The sequence below is a fragment of the Myodes glareolus genome, chromosome 16 (assembly GCF_982192425.1).
Source record: "Myodes glareolus chromosome 16, mMyoGla1.1, whole genome shotgun sequence".
In the NCBI taxonomy this organism is placed as follows: domain Eukaryota; kingdom Metazoa; phylum Chordata; class Mammalia; order Rodentia; family Cricetidae; genus Myodes; species Myodes glareolus.
In genome coordinates, this window is record NC_142041.1 from 7,012,725 (window position 1) to 7,020,355 (window position 7,631).

At 48.1% G+C, this 7,631-nt stretch overlaps 1 long non-coding RNA gene across 1 annotated transcript; it reads left to right on the top strand.

The window, feature by feature from the left end:
• The first annotated feature begins 756 nt into the window (after positions 1-756).
• On the top strand, positions 757-7,345 carry LOC125391248 (uncharacterized). The gene is made up of 3 exons (XR_007229031.3): positions 757-3,293; positions 3,585-3,698; positions 4,804-7,345. It is a non-coding gene; the product is annotated as an uncharacterized LOC125391248 (long non-coding RNA).
• Positions 7,346-7,631: the final 286 nt, after the last annotated feature.

Consider the following 7,631-nt stretch of genomic DNA (forward strand, 5'->3'; position numbering starts at 1 on the left):
CACATGGCTTTTACCTCTCTTCAATTTTAAAAATTTTTTTCTTTTTATTAATTTTTTTGAGCTCTACATATTTCTTTGTTCCCCTCCCTGCCTCCCCCCTCCCCTTCAACCCTCTCTCAAGGTCCCCATGCTCCCAATTTACTCAGGAGATCTTGTCTTTTTCTACTTTCCATGTAGATTAGATCTATGTATGTCTCTCTTAGAGTCCTCATTGTTGTCTATGTTCTCTGGGATTGTGATTTATGAGCTGGTTTTCATTGCTTTATCTTTAAAAACAATTTATGAGTGAGTACATGTGATAATTGTTTTTCTGGGTCTGAGTTACCTCATTTAATGTTTTCTAGCTCCATCCGTTTGCCTGCAAAATTCAAGATGTCGTTATTTCTTTCTGCTGTGTAGTACTCCATTGTGTAAATGTACCACATTTTCCTTATCCATTCTTGGGTCGAGGGGCATTTAGGTTGTTTCCAGGTTCTGACTATGACAAATAATGCTGCTATGAACATAGTTGAGCACATGTCCTTTTGGCACGGTTGAGCATCTTTTGGATATATACCCAAAAGTGATATTACTGGGTCTTGAGGAAGGTTGTTTCCTAATTTTCTGAGAAATTGCCACACTGACATTCAAAGGGGTTGTACCAGCTTGCATTACCACCAGCAATACAGAAGTGTTCCCTTTACCCCACATCCTCTCCAGCATAAGTTGTCATCAGTGTTTTTGATCTTGGCCATTCTTATAGGTGTATGATGGAGTCTCAGAGTTGTTTTGATTTGCATTTCTCTGATGACTAAGGATGTTGAACATTTCCTTAAGTGTTTTTCAGCCATTTTAGATTACTCTGTTAAGAGTTCTCTGTTTAGGTCTGTACTCCATTTTTTTAATTGGATTATTTGTTCTTTTGATGGCCAATTTCTTAAGTTCTTTGTATATTTTGGAGAACAGACCTCTGTCTGATGTGGTGTTAGTGAAGATCTTTTCCCATTCTGTAGGCTATTGTTTTGTCTTGTTGACCATGTCCTTTGCTTTACAGAAGCTTTTCAGTTTCAGGATACCCATTTATTAATTGTTTCTCTCAGTGTCTGTGCTGCAGGGGTTATATTTAGGAAGTGGTCTCCTATGCCAATGCATTCAAGTGTACTTCCCACTTTCTCTTCTATAAGGTTCGGTGTGGCTGGCTTTATGTTGAGGTCTTTGATCCATTTGGACTTGAGTTTTGTGCATGGTGATAGATATGGGACTATTTTCATTCTTCTAATATGAAACAGGAGTGTGACAAGAAATGAATCATGTTTCATAGATGACAGATCTGAACAGAAACACCTAGGAAATAGTGGTCACGCTCATGTAATGAGAAGAGAGAGTTGGAACTCTAACTCTTCTTGTATGCTTGTGTCTTGTGTACATTGTCTCCAAAAGAGCTTGGTCTTGGAGATGGAGAGATGGCTCAGCAGTTAAGAGCACCAGCCATTCATCCAAAGGACCTGTGTTCAATTCCCAGCACCACATAGCAGCTCACAGCTGTCTGTAACTCTAGTTCCAGGGGATCTGAATCTGAGTCCTCACACACACATGCAGGCAAAACCCCAATGCTGGTAAAAAAAAAAATAAATCTTAAGAAATAAAAGAGTTTGGTCTTTTAATGGTGGGCAGGGAAAGTGAACCATGATGTCAGACCGTCTCAGTCAGCCTCAGAAACTACCCTTTGTGAGAACTGTCCTGTGGGAAACAGAGGAACAGACTGGGGCGGATCCTGAGGAAGGTGTGACTGCCCTGTGCCTGTTGTTAAGAGGAAAAACTATCTCCTGGATCTGTCATGAAGGCCCGTGGGCTTTGGTTTACTTCCGTTATCTTCTTTTATCCAGCCAGAGTCCCCATCTTGCTTTTGTTTTGTTGTAGTTGTTGTTTTTATACTGCTGGAACAACATGTCCTGTCAGAACCAACTCAAGGGAGGAAGGGTGGTGACTGCTGCGGCTGCCGAGCTTCCTTTCTTCAGGTCCAGAGTCTGGGATCCCAACCGGGGATGGTGCCGCCCATAGTGGGCAGGTGGTTAATTAACATAATCAAGACAATTCCATTTCAGCCTGCCCAAAGGCCTATCTCCCAGATGATTGCCCGTTCTGTCAAACTGACAACAACTGTCACTGTGCCTTTTGTTTGGGCTTCCTTTCGAAACCCTTGGAGTTCCCAGGACTTCATATTCTGCTCAAGAGAAGCACCACAGGATACAGGCCTATGTCAATTAACACACCATCTTCCCTGTGCCTCATGATTGGCTTGAAGGAGCAAATAATGGAAACCAACTGAGTGGAAGTCGCTGCAATGAGGCTCAGCCCCACCACCATATTCTCAACCCTTGTTATTCTTGACTAGGAAACTTTGATTTGTCTGTACTGATGGTGAAACAAGGGCCTGGTGTTTGCACCTACTCCTCCACCGAATGAGGCCCCCAGTAACTGAACTTGAAACTTGCTGGCAGGAGCAGCTTTTGCAGTCTTGCTTCCACGTGGAGCCTGAGAATGCAGCAGCAGGTGAAAGGGAGCAGCCATCTGCACAGGAGCCCTGATATGCAGTCAGTGTGCGCTTGCATGCTCCAGATCCAAGCTTGACGGAAGCAGCAGAACCGTTGCAAGTGTGAGGCCAGCGTGGGCTACACAGAAAGACTGTTCCTAAGAGAGCTGGGGCTACTACTCAGTTGGCTGAGTGCTTGCTTAACATCCATGAAGCTGGGTTCTACTCCTAGTGCTACATAAATACAGTAATGTATGCCTGCAATCCCAGGACTCAGGAAGTGGAGGCAGTAGGATCATCTTAACCTCCATAGCAACTTTCAGTCTCACCTGTCTCAAAACAAAACAAAACAAAAATCAGTACAACCTTTACTTACTTTCTGGTCTAGTAATCCCAGCATTCCTGCCACCTCTGGTCTGGCCCCCTTCAAATTGTGTGTTTTGTTTGCTTTGCTTTCTGACATGGTCTCCCTGTGTAGCCCAGGCTGACCTTGAACTCGCAGCAATAGCGCTTCTGCCTCCCAAAGAGCTAACATTACAGGTGGCCACCACCACACCCAGCTTCCAAATAATGACTTTGTCTGTTAGTGTGTTATCTTCTCGGTAGGGACGGGATGTACCAGGTTAAAGGAACTGCTATAAATAGGGCCTTTCCTGTGTGGTGGCGCGGTAGGGAGGGGATGCCTTCTGCAGCCCTGTGTCAGCATCTAGTGAGCCTGTGCTCTAGCTGCGAACTCCATGCCTGGCCCTTGGGAGGACAGGATGAGTAGAGAGGTCTGGAGGTGAGTGTTCCCTCCTGCAGCCTGTCGCCCTGTGCTGAGCCAGTCTGTCTCCAGGGGACCCATTCCGGACGGTAGAGCTAGCTCAGGAGAGCAGAGTGTTCGAGATGGTTCCTTCTATAGCTCCTGGAAACAAAACCCAGGATTTCTGCAGTGTTGAACCCACAGGCGACCTGTCAGCACTGAGGCCCCAGCACTTCATCCCCTGCCGTCCCCTGCCCAAGTCTTCCTAGGTGAGCTGTGACTCTGTGGTCGCCTGTGAGGACAAAGCGCTCTTGTGTATTTCCTCTGCAGCTCAGAGGGCAGAGCAGAGCCCCCCCCCCTCTGGACCCACAGAGCCTGTTCGAGCTCCCCAGGAGACCTCAGAGAGGAGTCAACATTTGCCCGAAGATCCTGAAGATATTCAAGGTCTTTGGGGGAGGTTCAAAGGCATAGCTGGGAAAAGGGTGTTTGAGGGCTAGCTAAGTCTAGAACAGTGAAGCTGGGAGCAGACTCCAGGCTGAGGGAGACGTGAGGTAGAAAATGGCCGGGTGATCTTGGGGCTGTGTTTTCACAGTGGTGTTTGTGATGAGAAGTGATTTTAACAACTGGGTGAGTCTTGAAGATGATGTCACAAAGCAGGGGTTAGAGGTGCAGATATTATTGGTCAGCAGACCAGTCTGGTCACCTTCTTCCCTGGGCGCAGTCCTGAGTGCCAGTCTTCATGTGCTACATAGCAGTTTGAGGCCAGCCTGGGCTATGTGAGATCATGTTTCTAAACAGGGTGGGAGGAGAGGAAAGGAAAAGATAATTGAGGCAGAGAACACATGTGTGGTGCCCAGGAAACCCTGCATCCAATCCCTGGTAGCCACCCCACGCTGAGAACTACAGAATTCCCGTGTGCTCGGGTGTATGATCAGTGTTTACCTCAGTGTTCATTAAAATTTTTAACTAAAATAACCCATTATGAACTGTATTAGTTACTCTTCTGTGGCTGTGATAAACACTATGACCAAAGCTGCTTGGTAGGGAAGGGTTTATTCATCTTATACTTCCAGATGACAGATTACCAATGAGAGGCATCAGGACAGGAACCTGGAGGCAGGAACTGAAGCAGAGGCCATGGAGGGTGCTGCGTACTGGTTCGCTCCCCTGCCTGGCTTCCTCTGCTTTGTTTTATACAACTCAACACCACCTGTCCAGGATATCACCACCCACCATGGGCTGGGCCCTCCCACATCAATTATTAATCAAGAAAATGCCCTACAGGCGTGCCTACTGAACAAATTTTTGTTAGCTTTTAGTTTTTAGACAGGGTTTCTCTGGAGCCCTGGCTGTCCTGAAACTCACTTTGAAGACCAAGCTGGCCTCAAACTCAGAAATCTGCCTGCTTCTGCCTCCTGAGTGCTGGGGGATTTTAATAAAGTCTTTTTTCAGTTGAGGTTCCCTCATATCTAATGACTAGCTTGTGTCAGATGACAGAAAATCTAGCCAGCACAAGTGCGGACAATGCTCACGCGGTCTCTACCACTAGGCTTAAGAAGGAGACGTCTGGGCCTGTGATGGATGATGGCTCAGCAGGCACAGGCACTTGGCGCCAGGTCTGATGGCCTGAATCTGACCTCCTGACCCACCAGCTGCTCGGAGAGAATAGACCCACACACGCACACGGCATACCCACTAAATAAATAAAGGTAACTTTCAAAACGAGCCATTCTCTCTCCTCACTATCCATGCCCAAAGCCTTGCCTCACCCCCCAGAACCACTGACTCTCCAGGATTTGCTACTCGCGTCTTCCTCTGTGGCTTTTCTAAATTTGGATAAATCCCTGGAGACGCAGAGTTTCCAGTGTCTCAGCCGGCACAACCGTACTATTGGTGCGCGCTGTGCTGCAGCCTGCGTCGGGCTTGTTGTTGTCTACCCTCGGAGTGTCTCTTGATCACCCTTTCCTGCAAACCAGGTGCAGGTCTCCCTGCAGGAGGCCCTTGTCCCCAAGCACAGCACCACCTGCGTCTCAGCCGTCACACAACATTGCAGTCAAACGGGAATCAAGCAGGGTAGGAGTCAGGATTCGTTCAGAAGCCGGAGTACACCTGACTATGTATTGGGGTAGCCTCCGCCAACAGGGACAGCCCTGGCCAGTAGATCTGCCCAGTTGTTAAGTTGGGAACAAAGGTCCCAGTCCCTTGCATCTATCCCAGACCCCAGGCCTGGTCTGGACTTCAAATCCCAGCAGGCCAGGTTCTGACCCCTCCCTGGGTACTTAAGTGATCCCCCAAAAGAAGAACATGTGGTCTCCCTTTCTTCCTCCTGGGGGTTGCCTTTCTGCGGCTTCCCTGTTTCCCCCTCTAGGCCACCCGAGAGCGCAGATCTCCCATTAAACCTGGATATTTCTTAATTTGGCTTGTTTTGATTTGGCTTGATTGGGAATTTTTGTGTCATCAGGGAGCTAATATTAAAAAATATTCCTAACAGTTGTCAGGGGCAGATCTTGGAGTCCTGAATTAGAATCCCCACCTGCCTCCGTTCAGCTGGGAGCAGAAAGAGGACACCAGACACAGGCAGCAGACATCTCAAGGTGTGGCTTGTGCAGCTCTGACGTTTTCTCATTTATTTCAGCCTCTCTGCCTGATGTTGAGTTTCACTCATGAGTGAATTTTGTCGATTTTATTATCTTTCCTAGAGCTGCCTCCTTTAGGATCGCCCCACCCAAGGGCTCATCTAAGTGTAAACCAGCTAGGCAGGCACAGCTAATCAGGCCTGGCATACGTGAGGCAGGGTTGATATCCGGCAGTGCAAAGCCAACCAGCCAAACAACAGAGAGCAGCGAGGAGTCCGGCCTGACCTGTACATTCAAGGGCCCCGTTCTTTTCCGCCTAGGCTGAAGCTGGTGACAGTCGGCCTCCCGGGTTCTCCTTCCATAACGAGGACTGAATTTTCGCTGCCCCTCTCAGTTCCCTTGAGCCTTGGTTTGGCGTGATGCTTGGCATGTACAGAGAGAAAACAGAAAACAGAGGGGAGAGACAGATAGAGAGAGAGAATCTGAGAAGGGGGCCAGCCACTGACCACCACTTTCTACATGATTTTTAAAACTGAATTCTTTCACCGTTGAAGTGTTTCTTCTCTTTTTCTTCAGGAGTAGACAAGCCCTCGAGTAACAATCCCAGGCACCCAGAAAGGTGGCCCAGCCCCACAGCGTTTCTAAGCTTCATTCCTGTTTGCAAAATTTCTTAGGCCAGTGTGTTGTGAAAGCAGATATGAATCTGCATTTTTACGTGCCAGGCCTCGGAGGCTAGAGAGACGGCTCCGTGGGTAAGAATGCGTGCTGCATAAACGTGAAGACCCGAGCCCAGATCCCAGCGCCCACACAGGCAACTTCACGTGGCCGCTGTACCTCTAAACCCGCACTGCAGAGGGTGGAGACGGAAAGCTCACTCGGGCTGCTGGTTGCCAGTCTAGCTCCAAAGTGCAGTAAGAAACTGTCTCAGGGGAGTAAGGTGGAGGGTGATAGAGGAACCTGGTGGCCTTCGCTGATCTCCATTCAAGCATGAACACGTACACTTGTACACACGTGCACACACGTATGCATCTACGCACCATCAAGGGGGAAAAAGAAAGTACGAAGCCAAATGTGTCTATTTAATGGAGTAAGTTCCGAAGCGAGAGCGAAGGACACGAGGCTTTCCATGGCCCCAACCCCCAACCTAATTCTATGTTTCAGTTTCTCCATTTACATGGTAAAATTCACCGTCCACGGAGGAGCAGACAAACAGCACAACACCATGCAGGGGCATGGCTCAGCACAAAGGAATGAAGTGCCCGCACTTCCGGAGACGTGGGCGGACCCACAAGACACCGCGCCACGTGAGATGCCAGCCACAAAGCCCACACGCCCCATAATCCAGCTTGTCTAATGGACAGGACAGCTGATTACACACTGCCGGCAACAGAAGGGTAATTAATTAATGAAAATGTTCTTAAATTGTCGTGACGGCATTTGTATTCAAAACGGAAAAACACTAAAAATAATAACGGCAGGTACAGGTTACGTAATTAAATTACATGGTGTATGGAATCTATCTCATTAAGACTGACATGAAAACAAAAACATGGGATGGCAATGTAAAGGTTTTATTATTGTTATTGGAGAGGGTACACACACGCTACAGCACATGTGGAGGTCAGAGGTCGCCTTTGTGGCGTTGGCTCTCTTCTTCCACCATGTAGCTTCCAGGGATCAGCTCGGCAGCAAACACCTTTCCTCCCTGAGCCATCTTGACCGCCAGGAACACGAAGCTTGGTGCTGTGATGGTGGCCGGGGCTTGCGCCGCCTGCTCCAGCGCCAAGTCTCTTTTGCGTGA